At 41.4% G+C, this 19675-nt stretch overlaps 1 protein-coding gene across 2 annotated transcripts in view; it reads left to right on the top strand.

Annotated features, from left to right (window-relative positions):
* Window positions 1-19675, top strand: part of PALLD (palladin, cytoskeletal associated protein) — a 408346-nt gene that overhangs the window by 126203 nt on the left and 262468 nt on the right. The gene's annotated exons all lie outside the window — the stretch shown is intronic.

Here is a 19675-nt window from a genome sequence, read left to right as displayed (position 1 = left end):
TGACAGCTCAGAGCCTGGAGCCTGTTTCAGATTCCGTGTCTCCTCTCTCTGCCCCTCACCCACTCATGCTCTGTCTCTCTCTTTCTCGAAAATAAACATTAAAAAAATTTTTTTTTAATAAATAAAGTTCATTTCTGGGGCAAGGGAGAAAACTCCTAGCCTCCAGGAAGAGAGCTGTGGAATCCCACCTGGCAACAAGGACACAACACAAATCAGAATGAGAGAGGCGGGGAGACCTGACTGCTATTTTCAACTCCTTAGCCTTCCAGCCTCTACCCTCCACCCCAGGCTTGATGTTTCGGTACTAGAAGTTTTTCTTATTCACTCACTCTATCCTTTGCTGTTTTTATCTGGAACTCAGTTTCCCAATTTTAGCATTATGCAAAGACTGTGTTTATACACAAGTCCCTGTCCCAAGTATATAAGAATCCCACGACAAATGGTGAAAGGCATGGCTCTTTTGCCACTTGCCCCCCTCTCTCGGCAAGTGTGACCCAAGACGTCCATCATTTCGTTAGGTGGCAGATGAGGTGCCTGGACTGTGAACTGCAGTGACCTATGACCCACCTTTGCTTTTCAGAAGCTTATCATCTTGAATTTATGTAGGGATGAGATGCTGTGTAAATCTGCCATGAAAGCCTTGTACAGGCAAAAGAGGGTGATTCTTCAGGTCTGTGAGCACATGCTTTATCCGTTTGACTTCTATGGGCACCCTACGGCTTTTATTTGGGCCAAAACATAGAAGCCAAGCTTTCATTGTAAACAGATGGTGCTGCTAATAAGGAAAGTTAAAAATTCTTTCAGTCATTCTCCGACACAAGAAACCTGAAGAGATTCTGCTTTAAAATCTCACTAAACTATCAAACACTCCCTCTCCCCATACTCCATAGGCTCGAGGTCACAACATACACCCCTTGCAAACAGACAAAACCTGGTCTCCATTCTTTCCTTTTCCCCCTACTTCCCCATCCTCTCCCCATGCCAAATTCTGCATTCCTTTGGTGTGGATACTATAAATATAAAGTGAACAAACTCAATCCCAAATCACGAGGGGGCTTTTCTTTGCATGACCACAACATAAGCATTTGTCCATCATTTTGGGATTTTTATGAAGCCTCTAAGAATGTTCAGAATTCCAGTCTTGCTCAAACAATGTCTCGCTAGTCAGCAGGATTCAGACGTTGAAACTTAGGACAACTCGGGAATTTCTGGTTAGAAGAAAACATAATCCCAAAATGTCTCAATGTGAAAGATTTTCTTGTCTCTTCCTCCTTTACCCTTTCTCTTTCAGTCCAGAAAAAGAAATGTGGAAATTCTTATGTTTCCTTTAACATGAGGCAATTTGAATTTGATTGTAATCTCCCTGTCCCTAACCCCGAAAGAGAAGCAGCATTATTGTGCTGTGTTGGGTCTTTACTTAAATTTCTCCATCAGATAGCATCTTGTTACATAAATACTTTATGCTTTTAAATCTGAATATCATTGATAACAATCGCCTGCTAGATCATACTTCTGGGGCTTAAGTCTGAAAATGAATCATCCAGACCCCTGAGGTGTTCTTGGTGAGTGTTCTGGAGGAAGGGGACACCAGAGGTTTTTATCCAGTCACCTGTGCCTTGGGGAAGGACCACACTCAAACTGTTCGAAAGAGATTTTTTTTGGAAAGAGATATTTTTAAAATTTCCCAAGGAAGGTAGATTCCATGACCTCCTTAAGTAAACTGTCCAGTGTTGCAACAACGTTAGCATTTTCAGAAGAGAATTAAATCTACTATCACTTATCATTAATTTGAAAGTTTGTCGTTTGGGCACCAGAAAACATCCCTCCCCGTATCAAGGTCTTTCTGCAGTGTATCTGAAAGCTGAATCGTCTATTTGTATGAGAAATGATGAGGAAATGAAATTTTGAGAAATCTCGTCTCAGTATCTCTGTTTAATAAAGATACCTGCTCTTCCAAACTCAGTATTATTAGGAATATCAAAAGAAATCATGTGTCAGGCTGCCCAAGTAAGGTATTATTTGTATCACCACCAAAAAATAATCATTCTAAACTGAATCTGGAAATAATTATTCAAATTTACTCTATTATAGAAATAATATGAACTCCTAAAAAATTACTGTGAATATAAGCTTATATTAATGGATGCAAACTTTATGTCTATGAACTAGCATGTAAATACTTCTCTAAGCAAACTAGGTATGGGGATCACCCAAAGCCCCCAGAAGGAAATTCTCTCCCTAAAGATGAGGGACTCACTTGAAGAACAGAACCCGGAAGCTATACGATGTTTTATAATGCCTGGTGCAGGTACCGGACGAGCAAGAAGGGAGGCAGTGGACTGCATCACGGAATGCAACCCTGTACATAAGGTACTCAGGTAGCCCAACGTGATTCAGAAAGTAGGAGTGTGAAAGATTGAGAAAAGACACCCCAGGCAACGGGAACTGCAAATAAAGTAAGGTTATGACCCTATTGGCAGATAAGGTGGAATCTGAGCCAGAAAATGAGTAAGAAAATGGGCACTTTGTAATGCTAAGCAAAAAAAAAACTTGAAATGAAGCTGTAACAATTATGAATATATAGTCATCAAAAAATATCGAAGCCATCTTTTTTTTTTTAATGTTTATTTATTTTTGAGACAGAGCATGAATAGGGGAGGGGCAGAGGGAGAGAGAGGGGGACACAGAATCGGAAGCAGGCTCCAGGCTCTGAGCCATCAGCCCAGAGTCCGACGTGGGGCTCGAACTCACGGACTGCGAGATCGTGACCTGAGCTGAAGTCGGACGCTTAACCGACTGAGCCACCCAGGTGCCCCTCGAAGCCATCTTATAAAGCAGAAATTACAAAAGATATGAGGAAAAATACAAAGGAATGTAAACTCTCTCAGTCTATGACAAATAAAGTAAAAATACATGAACTTTGAAGTAGACATAAATACCAAAATTGATAATAAAATATGTTATTTAACTCTGTATCCTGAAAATATAGAAACTACTATTTTTTCAAGTCACTAAGGAACATACATGAAAATTGACCATAAATTAGGCCACAAAGTAAAAGATAATTGATTTAAAAAATAGCAACATTATGAACAATATTCTCTGATCACAATGCAATGAAACAAAAAGTTATTATAAAAATCTCATGAATATAATTGAATATAATTATTTCTATAATATATGTAATTATATAAATATAATTCCTGTAATAAACTCCTCTTAGTCATGGTAATTTTTTTAATGTGCTGGTAGATGCTATTTGCTAATACTTAACTTGGAATTTTTCCAATGATATTCATGTTCATACTTATATTCACTTATATGTGTAAATATATATTATATTTAATATAATGTAATGGTATATATAATATAATATATGCTTATTGGCTATTTGAGTATGTATATTTATATATTATATAGATTATGTAATATATATAAATTAATATAATTATGAATATGAATATCAATGGAAAAATTCCAAATTAAGTATTAGCAGATTGCATCTACCAGCACATTAAAAAAGTTACCATGACTAAGTGGAGTTTATTATAGGAATGCAAGGATAACTCATTACTAAGGAATTTATTATATTCCATCAAATTTATAGATCTAAGGAGAAAAATTATATGATTATTTCTAAAGATACTAGAAAAAAACATTTGCACAAAAGCCAGTAATCATACTTGACCCCAGAAAAAGGCCTCAAAGAAATAAAGATAAATTAACACTTCCTTAGCATAATAAAATATATCATTCCCAACCCAAAGCCCATACTATATCTACTGGGAAAACAGTGGAGGCATTTGCATTAAAATCAAATATAAGACAAGAATGCCCACTATCATTACCGCTATTTAACATCATACTAGATTTAATAGACAATGAAATTAGAAAAAAACTGAAAAGTATAAAAAATGGAAAGCAGAAGGTTAATCTTTACTTTTAGATGATATCATTGTATAGTTACAAATATAAAATAATTGAGAAATATCTATGAACAATAAGAGAATTTAGTAAGATGAAATGGCACAAAATGAATACACTGTAATAAATTGATTATATCCAGTAAGAAAATGTAATGAGAGAAAAGACCGCATTTACAATAATAATAAAAGGATAAAATACCTAAGAAGAACTGTAACAATAAATGTTGCAGGACACATCTGAATAAAGCCATAAAACATTGATGAAGGACACAAAATAAGATTTGAACAAATGGAAAGATCTACCTTCTTGGCTAGGAAAACCTCACAACATAAAAGCTGTTGATTCTCTCTGTTGTTTATCTAAGTGCACTTATAGTAATAAAAATATAAGGATTTCTATCATTATTTATTATTTAGTCTGAAATTCACGCAGAAAAATAAACAAAAATGAAACACAGGAAACAGAAGAGCAATGAGAGAATTAAGCTCACTAGATATTAAAATTAAAAGCCTCAATAGTTAAAACAGTGTGGTAGTGGCACTGAAATTAAAAGATCAACCAAGAAAATAGAATAAAATGTCCAGAAATAGACTCACTATATACAGGAATGTAATACATGTTAAAAATGACACCTCAAAATGTAGGTAGGAGATTATCATCATAAAGTGGTAACAGAGCAAAGCACAGGCAACAAAAATAAAAACAGACAAGTGGGACTACATCAAATTGAAAAACTTCTCTGTATCAAAGGAGACAAACCACAGAGTAAAACACCAACCTATGGAATAGGAGAAGATACTTGCAAATCATGTATCTGACAATGGCTTAATATCTCATAGATAAAAAATTCTTACAATTCAACCAAAACCCCCCACAAACAACCTGACTTAAAAATGGGCAAAGGAGGGGTGCCTGGGTGGCTCAGTTGGTTAAGCCTCCAACTTCTGCTCAGGTCATGATCTCACGGTTTGTGAGTTCAAGCCCTGCGTTGGGCTCTGTGCTGACAGCTCAGAGCCTGGAGCCTGCTTCAGATTCTGTGTCTCCCTCTCTCTCTGCCCCTCCCCCACTCACACTCTGTCTCTCTCTCCTTCAAAAAGAAATAAACATTAAAATGTTTTTTAAATAAAAACAATGGTCAAAGGACTTGAATAGACATTTCTCCAAAGGTGATACTCAAATGGCCAATAAGCATATGAAAAAATGTACACCATTATTAATAATTAAAGAAATTCGAATCAAAACCATAATGAGATATCACCTCATACCTATTAGGAGAGCCACCATCAAAAAAGAAAGAGACAAGGGTTGGGGGGAGAAGGAAAGAAAGAGAGAAAGAAAGAAAGAAAGGGAGGGAGGAAAGAAGAGAAGAAGGAAGGAAGGAAGGAAGGAAGGAAGGAAGGAAGGAAGAAGAAAGGAAGGAAGCAAGGAAGCAAGGAAGAAAAGAAATTAAGAAAAGAAATTTTTTTTTTTTTTTTTTTTAATTTACTTTTGGGACAGAGAGAGACAGAGCATGAACGGGGGAGGGGCAGAGAGAGAGGGAGACACAGAATCGGAAACAGGCTCCAGGCTCTGAGCCATCAGCCCAGAGCCTGATGCGGGGCTCGAACTCACGGACCGCGAGATCGTGACCTGGCTGAAGTCGGACGCTTAACCGACTGCGCCACCCAGGCGCCCCAAGAAAAGAAATTTAAAAAAATAAGTTAACGAGTGTTGGTGAAAATGTGGAAAAATTGGAACCCAGGGGCACCTGGGTGGCTCAGTTGATTAAGCATCTGACTCGATTTCAGCTCAGGTCATGATCTCATGGTGTCTGAGATCGAGCCCCATGTCAGGCTCTGAGCTGACAGCTTAGAGCCTGCTTGGGATTCTCTTTCTCCCTCTTTCTTTGCTCCTACCCCACTTGTGCTCTCTCACTCTCTCAAAATAAATAAATAAACTTTGAAAAGAAAAATTGGACCCTGTGTGCACTATTGGTAGAAATGTGAAATGGTGCAACTGCTGTGGAAAGCAGTATGGAGATTCCTCAAAAAATTAAAAATAAGGGAGCCTGGGTGGCTCAGTCGGTTAAGCATCCAACTTTGGCTTAGGTCATGATCTCACGGTTTGTGAGTTCAAGCCCTGTGTCAGGCTCTGTGTTGACAGCTTGGAGCCTGGAGCCTGCTTCAGATTCTGTGTCTCCCTCTGTCTCTGTCCACTCCCCCCCAGCCCCTCCTTGTGCTCTGTGTGTGTCTCTCTCTCAAAAAATAAATAATAAAACATGTAAAAAAACTTTAAATAAAATTACCAAATAATGCAGCAATTCCCCTTCTGGGTATATATCCAAAAGAATTGAAAGCAGGACCTCAAATACACATTGACTGACTGATGTTAATAGTAGCATTATTCATAATAACCAAGAGGTATAGGCAATCCAAATGCATCAACAAATGAAGGGATAAAGAAAATGTGCTCTGAACCTGCGATGAAATACTATTTAGCCTTCAAAAGCAAGGAAATCTTGTCACATGCCATACCATGGATGAACTTTGAAGACATTATCCTAAATGAAATAAGCCAGGCACAAAAATGATTCTACTTATACGAGGTATCTAAAATAATCAAATTCATGGGAACAGAAAGTAAGTAGATGGAGCACCTGGGTGGCTCCGTTATGCACCTGACTCTTGATTTCAGCTCAGGTCATGATCTCAGGTTTTGTGAGTTTGAGCCTCGAGTAGGGCTCTGGTCTAACAGCGTGGAGCCTGCTTGTTATTCTCTCTCTCTCCCTCCTGCTCTCTCTGTTTGTCTCTGTCTCTGTCTGCCCCTCCCCTGTTCAAGTGCACACCCTCTCTCTCTCTGTCTCTCTCTCAAAACAACTAAATAAAACATTAAAAAAAAGAAAAGAAAAGAAAGAATTGTGTTTGCCAGAGGCTGAAGGGAGGGGAAAATTAGAAATTATTGTTCAATGGGTATAGTGTTTCAATTTTGTTAAATGAAAAGTTCTAGGAATCCATTGAGCAACAATATGAATATACTTGACATCCTTGAACTGAACACTTAAAAATAGTTGAGATGGTCAATTTTATGTTATCTGCTTTTTACCACAATTAAATTTTTTTTTAATTATTGTTTTAAAACGTGGTAATGGGGCAGCTGGATCATTACTTGGAACAAAATAAAGCAGGGTCCATATTTTATCAACTAAACCAGGATAAAATGCACATCTGTCAAATATCTAAATGCCAAAAAATAAAATCATCAAAGTAGATGATATGGAAAAGGCCTTTCTATATACTTCCTCCTATTACATAAAAATGAGATACTTTCGCATGGCAAAGTACCATCAGCCAAGTCGAAAGGCAGATGACCAAAGGAGCCAACAATCTGCAGCTCATACACAAAGAGATGATCTCCTTAATATGTATGAACTTTAAATAAATCTGTAAAGAACAAGGCCAAGAGCCCTGTAGAATATGGGCAAAGTACAACAAGCCACAACAAAGGAAATAGAATTGGAGCCTCAACATACGAAGACATTGCTCAACCTCACCCAGAATCAGAGAAGCGCAAGTTAAACCATCGTGAGACATCCTTTTCACCTATCAGATTGGCACACTCCCAGAAATTTGATTATACACTCTGTTGGCAAGGCTGTGGGAAAACAAGAACAAGTCAATATTGTTAGTGGGAGTGTCAATTGGCTTAGGCCTTTTGGGGGGCAATTTGGCTGTATCTATCAAAAATTAGAAATCCAGGGGCGCCTGGGTGGCGCAGTCGGTTAAGCGTCCGACTTCAGCCAGGTCACGATCTCGCGGTCCGGGAGTTCGAGCCCCGCGTCAGGCTCTGGGCTGATGGCTCAGAGCCTGGAGCCTGTTTCCGATTCTGTGTCTCCCTCTCTCTCTGCCCCTCCCCCGTTCATGCTCTGTCTCTCTCTGTCCCAAAAATAAATAAACGTTGGGAAAAAAAAATTAAAAAAAAAAAAAATTAGAAATCCATAATCCAATAATCCAACTTGTGGATGTTAATACCATAGATGTACAAGTGTAAAATGGCAAATGTGGAAGTTTGTTTCAGAGCTGATTATTGGAAACAACTCAAACGTCTATCAGTTGCATCCTGATGGAATAAAATTGCAGTGTATTTATCCAAGGGAATACTATGCAACTTTAAACATGAACATGTTTCCTGTGTGCTGATATATATGTAAATTGTATCATGTCTCTCCTCTTCTCAAGACCCACCTGAAGGCTGTCCATTGCTCTAAGAGTAAAAGCCCAAATCCTTAAACTGGCTTATAAGAGCCTATGTGATCTGCCCCCTGTTGCCCTTCTGACCCTCTGTGACATTCTGCCTCACTTTCTCTGCTCCAGTCACACTGGCCTCTGTTTCTCCTTAAATATGCTAGTCATACTCCCACCTCAGGGCCTTTGCACTACCTGTTCCCTCTGTGTGGATCACATACTCCCCAAAGGATTCCGAAGCTCACTCTCTCACTGCCATCAAGTCTTTGCTTACATGTCATTTTTTCAATAAGGTCACCTCTGACCACTCCATTTAAAATTACAATCTGCCACCCCACATTCCCAATCCCTACTATCTTGTTCTAGTTTTTCAATTGCTCTGGTTATATTCTAATACAATATATAATTTACTTATCATGTTTGTTGTCTGCTTCATGTACCCTCTCCCAAGATAGAAATGCTAAGGAGCAGGGGTGTCTGGGTGGCTCAATCAGTTAAGCATCTGACTTCAGCTCTGGTCATGATCTCACAGTTCCAGGGTTCGAGCCCCACATCACACTCTGTGCTGCTCAGAGCCTGCAGCCTGCTTCAGGTTCTATGTCTCCCTCTCTTTTGCCCCTCCCCCTCTCGTGCTCTGTCTCTCTCTGTCTCTCAAAAAAAACGTTAAAAAATGCTGCGGGGTAGAAATTTTTGTCAATTTTGTCCATACCTCTCCCCAGCATATATAACAGTATTTGGCATATAGTAGGTGCATAATAAGTGTTTGTCTCTAAGTGAATGAATAATCGAACATATGATATAGACAAAAGATCCTAAAGTATATTTAAGAGAAGGAGAAAAGTAAAGGACAGTAACTGTTCTGCATACAGTCTTTTTAAGAAATAAAGAAAAAAGTAAGAATTTATAATTGCTGGTAGGTGGATAAAGAAACTTGAAAATCTACAGAAAAAAACTCCTGCCTTGGAGGAGATGTATGAACTGGACATATGGGAAACAGTGGTAGGAAGGAGGCTGCACCTTGAACATATACTCAAGGTATATACCTTGAATAAAAGTATACACACCTTTTTTTTTCAAATTATGTGAACATAGTACTTATTCAAAACCTTTAATTACACACACACACACACACACACACACACACACACAGAACAATGGCACAGCCCCCAGAGAAAGACCTAATTTGGTAGCTCTGAGAAGGGCCCAGGAAATTTACATTTTCAGCAAGCTCCCCTCCGCCCACTCCTGAGACAGGTGCTCTAAGGACCACACACAGTGAGAACGCTTTCACCACTCCCTCTCCTAACCCAAGAAATTCTGCGGAACATTCAACATTGGAATAGTTGTCACTTGGAGCACAAGCAAGTGGGCAGATCACAGAAACAAAAAGCAATTTCCAGGAACATCTGGCACCACTAATAGGTGCAACTCAAAAGGTGGTCTCCTTTGGTATATGATGTGGAAGGACTGCAGAAACTTCACCTTTCCTTCAGTCTCATCTGCACACACAGAGCCATGAGAAAGGGGTGCCGTCTTTGCCTGAATATGTATGCATGTTGGGTATTTCAACTAAACTTCAGACTTCAAAAAGTTCAGAGTTTTAGCACAGGCAGTTAAAAGGGATATATTCAGGTCTTTGTGCTCGTGGTGATCATATACTAACCACCCCCTGCCCCCATTATTCCTTCTGCTTTCACCTTGGCATTTTAATCAATAAAATGATCCCCCTAATTCACAGAGGAAGGATTGTTCTACCACCCTTTTGCTGGAGATGAGAAAGGTGGTGAGGACTTGAAACGTATCTTAGAGACACTCACCCAATTAGGCCACCCTGCTTTACAGTGATGCCTTTCAGACAAACAAAAGTATTTGCCTCCGTTATTCAGTGACTCCAGCAAAACTCTATAAATGAAGTGTAGTTAACAAATGAAAGAACCTAATAACATACAAGAAGGGACTGAACCTGCCAAACCCAGAATATTTTCAGTTTGAAAAGCAAACTCATTCTTACTAACTTTACATTGATTCTCAAAGGAGGGGGAAATTTAATAGGTGAGGAAAAAATTCAATCATTTCGTGACCCATTACTTCCTCAAGATGCTAAAAATAAAGATATACACCAAAGTCTCAACATTTTATTTCCATTTCAAAAAACATTTTTTGCACTATCTCTATTTTGGGCCTCTCAAGATTATTCTATTTCTGGAACACACTTTCTGATGTTTTCTAATTGACTTCAAGAATCTATCATGCTGTTGACATTTTACATGCTACATTAAAATTAATAGCGTCATGGGTCCCTTATGAGTTTCTTCCTTAAATTTCCAAATACAATCCTGGATTTCTGTTTCTCAAACTGACCAATGAGAAGCAGTTCTGTGACTCTAAGATGGGGAAACGATGGAAGTGGTGAAATAATCCTTAAAAATGTTTAAACTTTAGGCCCTGTCTGAAATCTGTTACAGTTGGCAAGTAGGTAGGTCTTTATTAAATAGTTGGTTTTGTTTCTCCTATTGTTTCTCCATTATATCTGTCTGTGTGGTTGGTAACTGAGTCACTATGACATAATGCTGCAGAGAAAGACTGTAAAACAACCAGACATATGCACATGTTCATCTCTCAATGAGTCGCAATCTTGGGTCTGTTCCCTAGATGTTGGTGGAAAGACTTGATTAATGGCAGACTTGTTCAACATAAAAAAGAACAAAAACCAGATTTATTCTCAGCCTTCTTTTTCCTAGGGGCTTCATGTGTAATGTAGTAATTAATTTATAGCTTTACAGTAAGGCATCATCAGAGAAAACAGTTCAGTTCACCAGAATGTAGATGGAGAATGTAATAGAGAGATACCCCCTGCGTGAAAGGGTAGGTACATAAGGAAGAGCAAGGTGGGAATTGATTTCTTTTATAACTACTACAGATCCACTACTAGTTACCACCTGGATTTCCCCCCAAGGTGTGTTCAGAGACGCGGTGTTGACTAAAGGAACGAGGTCTTTGGGAAATGCTTCAAACCGCAGCTGAACGGGCTTTAGAAACCGTGGGTGGAACTTGCTTATTACCCTCTCCACCGGTGATTGCAATCCCCGACCAAAGTCAAAGCCTTCCTAAGCGTGATAAGGGCTTGGAGCGAGAGGAGCTGATCGCCTCGCGTCCCCGCTCAGGGTTATTTGTGGAAGTGAGCGGCATTCCTCGCCAGGACACACCCTCTCCCCCTCCCCAGCAGCCCCCTCTCTGCCACACGCGCACGGCGCACACGCGGCCCCTCGGCGAGACGCGGCGCACTCGGCGCGGCTGCAGTCGGCCCGCCTCGCATCCAGCCTGCTCGCGAGGGCCTGGCCGCTGGGAGGCTTCCCGGGAGCCCCGGCACGCCGAGACGTCTTCCTCGCAGCCTGCGAGGGGCCGGGCTGTGGGCGGCTCGGCTGCCCGTTCATTTTCTCCGTTGTATTCAGCAAGCTAGGCTGAATTCCGAGACCCGAGGTTGCAAGCTGGGAATAGCTGAGATCTGAAAGACCCCCGAGAGGAGCTTTTTTCAGGGGGCAGAGCGTGTCTCCTGCTCAACTGGTAAGTGAGAGCATTAAATACCATGTAGAGGGGCAGGAAATATTGCTTGGCAGCGTTTCCCCGCAGTGGCGTGCAGGTACTTCAGTGAAACGTACTGTTGTGGGTGTTTGCTTGTCGTGGGCTGGGTAGACCGTCTTTCGCCACGGTTTTCCTAATTCTTCCCGGGATCGTTCTTAGGGGGCGGGGGTGGTGGGTCCAGCTCCGCGCGCGACTTCTCTGTTGTTAGAGTTGGGGTGGGGGAGGGGCTGGAGGCGCGGGGTGGAATTCTCCCCCCCCCACCCCGCCTTTATTCATTTAAAAAAAATGATACTCTGAGAGAAGCTTCTCTTTCAGGCGTTTATATGCCTGGAGCAGCTTGCGCCGAGTTTGTATTCCTTCTTATTTCTTTGTAATCTGTTCCATCCCTGGTTGAAGTAGAAGGAAAACTTTCACACAGGGAGCAGTAGGACAGCCTCTAATCGCTGATCAGTTGCTGAATGAATTTTAGCTGGAAACACTTCAACGGAAGGGTTTGGTGTTTTTTCCCATGAGAAGTCTGGGCGTTTTCACACCTGTTGCTTTTCAGTTGCCTGAAAGTTTGTTTGTTTTCTTGGGTTTCACTTGATTGCAGTCTTTTGTCTAACAAAATCAAATGCTACGTTTTCATTCTCTCGTTCTCCTCCTCGAATCCCTTTCGTTGGGGTCCCCTTCGTTAGCATTCAGTTGGCTGTGGTTCTTGGGGAACAAGTGGCAGGCAGAATACAATAAGGAGGAATGCATTCCTGATGGCTTGTCTACCATGGAAAGACTAAAGTGAAAAACTGACAATTCCACAGTGGTTTTGTGGAAAGCATTGCTGTTGCAGTTTTAGAAATATTAAATTTTGGAGAAGTCTTGAAATTTGCTAATCCACAGGTCACCCGCGTGACTTTTGCAAAGAGATTTCCCCCAGTCTACCTGCAGTATGAACATAAAGACCCTGCCTGACACCTGTGCTTTCCAGGGATGCTGAAGTCACCTCTCCCTTGACAGACAGACTACTGATGAAAGAGATAGGTGATGTGTTTTGTGGCAAGGGCCAGGAAGGAGGAGGACCACCTTGGAAGGGGCATGAAGTTCGTTTTTAGTTTTCAGAGGATGAAGAAAGTCTTCAGGATACTGGAATGCAGTTTAACATCCTGGTAGGTTAAGTTGAATTCTTGTCCACATGGTGAAAAAGACTTTCAATAGCCCTTCTCACACTTCCAAGTGGAGTTCGGTGGAATGCTTGTTTATTTCTGTTGCTGATAAATCCATGGGAAATCTCTGCTGAACCCAGCAATTTTAAAAAAGCAAGTCCTAGCTTATAATTGCACACATAATGGCAAACAGGTTATTTTCAGTAACCCAAGAGCCTCGAATTTTCTCCGACCATTACAGGAACAGAACATACTATGAGCATGCATTTGAGCTTTCATCTCCCCTGCACCCCCAACTGAAATGGAAAGTTATCCTTGGGTGTCTGATGAAAAAGATTACTGCCAGATATGATACCAGGCTATAAAATACCATCTTTCTGAAAAGATTATGGCTATTAGACATTAGTGGTCACTAGCTACTATATAATTTTTAATTGTTCCTTTAGGGACGAGACCTGCTTTGACCATCATAGTGTTTTCATTTGTTGTTTATTTATTATGCAGTTTTGCTGGGTCTTTTCTTTTTGCTATTGAAAATCTCCATTCTTATAGGTGAAATCACAGACTAGAATTAGCAGCAATGATAGCTCTCTGGGGCTAAAATTAGAAAAGTCCATGGGGCTTTTCAGGCATATCTCTCTTGTCTCACACAGATTCCACAGTCTCTTTTAAAACTCTTACTTTAGAGATTATTGTAAGATGATGCTTAAGTACTCCTTTTAAAGCATTTTATTTGGACAGTTTTTTTTTTTCTCTTGAGCTTTAATCATACTTTACCAGTGCATGCTGAACTTTGTTTCTGTGAGATGCCCGAGGGCACCCCCCAATCCATTTACCATCCCTTCAAAGTCTATAGACTTAACTCTTTGAGCAGTTCCTTTAAAAAAAAAAAAATAAACAAAAGTTCCAATGGCACTTACAAAATACAAGGCTGGGTCCTCTGATGTGATGGCAGATGGCAGTCGTTTGAGCTTTGTTTATGCCCAGGACAAGCTCAGTGTCTCTTAAATTAATCATGAATTGAATAATTGATTTCTCACACCTTCGGCTGCTCTTAATCTCCAGCTGTAAATTTAAAGATAGGTTACTATTAAGGTCTAATTCACTTGGAAACGCTTTCAAAGCCTATCAAACGATTTTACAGCTGGGTCAAATCTAGTTCTAATACACATTATGAAATGCAGTGACCTAAACTTCAGGCCCTCCTGGCTTTCTCATTTTGAAGACGGGCTTCAGCGACCTTCCCATTTGTTGGTCAGCTCCAAAGATGGTGGGGTTGATGGATACAATGGGTTTCTGTAAATGTAATTAAACGCGTCTCTGCCAGCTGCCTGTGGTATTCGTGAATGTTTTCATAAGAAAAGCTGTTCTTCGGCTTTATCTGCCCACTGTGGTTTGTGGCATGTTGTGCTATTCTGCAGCCCTTGCAGTTTTTTCCTGAATGATTGAGCTATGATGTCATGTGCTATCTCAGCGCGGAACCCTGTCAGGGCTTTGCTGGGGTCTGTGTGCCTGAGCAAAGGGAGTGGAAGCTCCCTCTGAGCACTCTTGGTAGCGACTCCCCGTCTACTCCAGCACATTCCATTGCCTGGAGACCAAAGCCACCAAATGATTTGCGGTCAGAGTGATTTGGGGCTGGTTAGAGATGATTTAAAAGGAAGGTTATGGGCACATGAAGTGTAGGGTAAAGAAAATATATTTTACTACTTTATTGAGACCACATGGCTCCAACTTGAACTTTTTTTTTTTAACATGGAAATTGTTGGCTGAACTGGCTCACAGTGTCTCCCCCCCCCCATTTTTCTTTTTTATTGCCTAGAGCAAAGAAGTATACTTTCTATTTATTGTAGGCTTGATCTCACCATTTTTTCTGAAAGTTTGAAACATTTTCTATGCCTAAGAAAACAGTAAAAGTTGGATTTCTCCATTGCATTCTTCAAGAGCCAAAGACCATTGTTGGAGAAGAGACTTGAGTCTCTTCAGTAACTGAAGAAAGTTATGCCATGTGACTCTTGGGGAGGCATCAGTTAAGAAAGACATGTGGTCAGTCCACCCCATGGTAGCAGAGGGAGCACAGAATCTCAGTCCTGGCAGGGTGTGTATATCTCTTGATGAGTAGGAGAGCTGATTTTTATAACTGAGGACTCATTCCCCGTGATTGATAATGGGGCCAAATAAAATGGAGTCGATTAGTTCCAGTGCACTAATAGTGATGATAGAACTCAGAGCCTAGTGACCATGTCTCTTAGTCATCCATGGGACTACATAACCCTTAGGTCCACACTTCCTTTGTAAAACTAAGCTACCATCTCCTGCTTCTCCTCTGTGGACACAGATTGGCACAGTAAGTCCCCTATTTCCACCAAACAAGTTCCTGAATCTCTGTCCAGCATGAACTTCAGGTACTTATCATTTCACTTTGTGGCTCATTCTACCTCAGTCTTCGGGGTACATACTATAGCCTGAGAGCCCATTACAAACTATCCAGTAGCCATCTCTATGAAACTGGCTAGCAAAACTGCAGGGAAAGGTAGCTCATGAGTGTCCCCAGTCCCTTGGAAGCTGTCAGTCCAGGGTCTGAGGGCCATAACTGTGATGTAATGGAAGGCTGCTTGAGGCATCCCCCCAAAAGCCTTCAGAGTTGCTGGCGTATAAGCCATCTGCGCCAGTCTGGATTTCCACGGTTTCAGTCTGTGCCTATCCAGGGTTTAAAAGGAAAATGTATGGAGATCAAATTAGTGTGGTGGCTTATGAGAAACTCTTATAATTGTAGAATCGGAGAAAGGTCAAGAAGGTGGTATTGTTTGAAGGGTATGGAACTACACTGGAATTGAGGGTCCTCCTTTTGCCACCATATGAGTGCAATACATAGATAAAGCTGCTTGGTCACGTTTATCGTGTCCTTCATAAACGTGATGTCATAAGATGCTCAGAACGACACTGGGAAGCAGGTAGGGTAGGTAGCGTTCCTTGCGTTTTACAGCTATGGGAACTGAATCTCTAGAAGTTAATGACTTGCTCAAGGTCACGTAGCATGTGACTGGTAAAGTTTGACCTCACATCCAAAACTTCTAACTTCAAATGCTCGCTCTTTCCACTGTAGCAAGCAGCTTCCACAACTCTTAACCTCTATGGACCTCACTCTCATTATTTACAAAAATGAGGCCTTTGGCCCAGAATATAATGGTCCATTCCAGCTTAAAATTCTACGTCTGGTGAATCACGGGCTGGAAGGGACTTTAAGAAATCACTTAGTCATACTCTTTGCTTCCAGGAGGACACTGTCTGAACTATTTTGAGAAGAAAATGTCAGATCTTTGGTTTGTTTTTTTGTGTTGGTGGTGGTGGTATGTATGTGTGTTTTAACCCAGAACAGGAAGGGGCCCTGGAAGGTATCTGAGTGCCTTCTGGGGTAAGAAAGGAAAAAGGAGCTACAATGTCAATGCCTCATGGGGAAAGCCCTGTCTAGGATCAGCAGCAGTGCTTGCCTCACTAGAAGTGAATGTCCAGTCCTGGGATTGATGTCTAAAGTAAGAGATCAGAGTCACAGGCGTGCTTTGCTGGTTGGCAAGGAATTCTGTAAGGAGAGATCAGAGACGTGGTTACTCTGCTGAGAGGAAGAACGAGCTAGGTGACTCAGTAATGATCTTAAAGTTTATTAAGGGCTCCTGGAGACAGAGTGACTTCAAATCAGTAGTGGTTCTATTTAAAGATACAAACAGAAGAATCTTCTTCATTCAGTAAATGTGACCAACAGAAAGCTGTGCTGATCTAGTTCTGACTTCGCTTGTATTGGTGGGGTTGGCAGAAGAATAGGGATGGGAGAAGAACGTTCTCTGGAAAGGCGGTACCCTTGAACCTATGAGTTGAGACCTTTACCTCAGTGTCTCCCTTTCTTCACAGCACTGTTCTCTGCATGCTGGAGCTCCAGGTAGGGTCTGGCAGCCTTTCAAAGACCGTGAACTGTCAATGGGCAACTACCAGCAATCAGACCAGATTACAAATCCTGGCTTCCATTACTCAGCTAACTTGATTATAATAAAAACACTCCTTGGTTTCTCAATGTTCTTCCTGTTTCTCTCCCATGAAGTAGATGTTGGGGGGGGGGGGGATGGGGAAGCAATGACTTTGGAGCCAGAAGAGTTAAGTGACTACCACAAGTCCACGACTTACAGATTGAGCTTGGATAAGGCATTATCTACTCTAAGCCTTAATTTCTTATCTTTGAAATGGGGTAGTAATACTACCTACGTTAAAGGTAACTATTCCTGAGGATCGATGGAGGAACATAGGAAAACATGCTGTGAAAGTTAGTTTGGATCATGAGTAGTGGTGGTAGTGTCAGGCCCTTTCCGTAAATCGTGAGGTCACTGAAGTTTCTTTTTTATTCTGCCTTAATTCCATTCCCAGGCCCAAGTCAGAATTACGGCAGTTTTTCCATAGTTGCTATGTGTCAGGAATGTGATCATGTATTTAATCTTCACCAAAATATTATAAAGTAGACCTTTTATCCCCGTTTTATTATCTGGAAATTATGTCCTAACAAAATGAAGCATCTTGCCCAAGATCACATGGCCAATAAATAACAGAGGTAAAATGGAAACCAAGTCTGTTTGGCTCTAAAGCCAATGTGCTTTCAGACCTTGAGAACTGAGGACTTCGCTACCCAAATACAGACCCAGTGTTCTTGGTTTCAGGTTGCGTTGATCAGGCAGTTGCTTGACTGGCCTCCTCAGTAGTTGACTCTAGACCAGTTCCTTGGGCTTGGCTGGGTCCCTTAGCTAAGGCTTCATCTTCATCAGCTTATCCTGATTCATGCCCCATAGTCTTCTGTCCTTTATATGTTCTTATTCCTAGGTAGCCTGTAGGGAACCCCTATGTTCTCCTCCTGCTCCAGGTATATTCTTCCTCAGGAGTATCCTGCCTTCTTTTCAGCTTTCTCTCAGAACCAGATAATCCCCCATAAAGACCTTGTAGCTCTCTACAGTTTGCCCCAACCCATGACATGAGCCCGTCAAGTCCAGATCAAATGCCCACCCCCTCAGCAGGTTTACTGTTTGCACTCCATTGGAAAGAAAACCTTAACCTGTTAAATACAGCTACCACATTACTCTAGAACATCACAGAATGAATTTTGAGAGCTGAGAAAGAAAGCAGTGGAGGTCATATTATAAATGTGGAAACCAGGGGCGCCTGGGTGGCGCAGTCGGTTAAGCGTCCGACTTCAGCCAGGTCACGATCTCGCGGTCCGTGAGTTCGAGCCCCGCGTCAGGCTCTGGGCTGATGGCTCAGAGCCTGGAGCCTGTTTCCGATTCTGTGTCTCCCTCTCTCTCTGCCCCTCCCCCGTTCATGCTCTGTCTCTCTCTGTCCCAAAAAAAATAAATAAACGTTGAAAAAAAAATTTAAAAAGAAAATAAATGTGGAAACCAGGAGCGCCTGGGTGGCTCAGTCAGTTAAGCATCCAACCTCAGCGCAGGTCATGATCTCACGGTTTGTGAGTTGGCACCCCACATCGGGCTCTGTGCCGACAACTCAGAGCCTGGAGCCTGCTTCAGATTCTGTGTCTCCCTCTCTCTCTGCCCCTCCCCACTTGTGTGAGTGTGTGCGCGCACGTTCTCTCTCAAGAATAAGTGTTTAAAAAACAAAAAACGGAAACTGAGGCCCGGAGAATTGCCAGCCCCAAATCGCAGCTCTGGGCCAGAGCCATAGCTGATGCCAAATCTAGTCAATATTATCCTTCCTTCCAACTTTAGAAATAGTGTAAATTAGCATTTTGTCACATCCACATACCATAGTCTGGTGTGGCCCCTTGGTCAGTGTTTGGAAATAAGTCTTTCTTTTGCTACAATAGCCTGTTCAGACCCTTAACATTCAACACAAGAACAGTTTTCCTTTCTGCAACATGCATCCCTTCTGCTGAACTTAAGCCTGTTTACTCCTCAACAGGATACAAAGAACAGTTGATCACTCTCAACTGTAATTCATGGATGGGAAGAGTTAAGTCTCCCCTTAGCTTTCTTTCCCTAGGTTAAATAATACCAGATCTTTTTTGCTTTTTCTCATAGTTCTTGTTCTCCAACAATTTCATCATCTTTATTTCTATCTGTTGAACTATGTCCAAGGACTCCATGCCTCTCAAGCTGTGAAGTCCAGAACTGGACAAAGAAGTCTCATAAAGGTATGATAAAGTGACGATTACCTCACAGTTCCTTCAAACTGTGCTTCAGTTAGTGCAGCCAGCTTTCATGCTCATGTTTTAAGTGACAGCCGGACCTCACTGGATCATTTTCAGCTTATTATCCTCATTTGGCTGGACATTTCTTAGCCTGTGTTTGTGATAATCATTTCCTCAAAGTATTATTCAGAACTTTTCCTATTGAGTGTTTTTTTTTTTCGTTTGTTCTTGATTACTTCTCCAATTCATGAACTCATTTGGGATTCTGATCCTATCCTACTGCTTAATTCTTAACCCAGCTACTGTCCCCAGTAGCTTAGCACATTAAATGTCCCTGGAATTCACCCCTGAGAAGCAGACCCTTGAGACTTCTGGCTGCTCAAAACACTTCTCCCTCATGACTCCAGGATCTGAAAAGCAAGCAGTCTGCCTCCCAACACCAGGCCCGCAAACCATCAGACAGAGTTTTTAAGTGCTGGCTGTGGTAAGCACTTCCATTGGAGAGCCTTCCAGGGGACACCTAGCTAAGGCCAAAACACTGGCCAATTCAGAGATAACTAACCAAACCCAGATCTGTCCTAGGTACAATGGCAGGGGTCTCCAAGATTTCACTTTGGCTCAGAAATGTGATA

The sequence above is a fragment of the Lynx canadensis genome, chromosome B1 (assembly GCF_007474595.2).
Source record: "Lynx canadensis isolate LIC74 chromosome B1, mLynCan4.pri.v2, whole genome shotgun sequence".
Classification (NCBI taxonomy): domain Eukaryota; kingdom Metazoa; phylum Chordata; class Mammalia; order Carnivora; family Felidae; genus Lynx; species Lynx canadensis.
The sequence above is the reverse complement of the archived record's forward strand: the minus strand, read 5'-3'. Positions and strand labels throughout refer to the sequence as shown.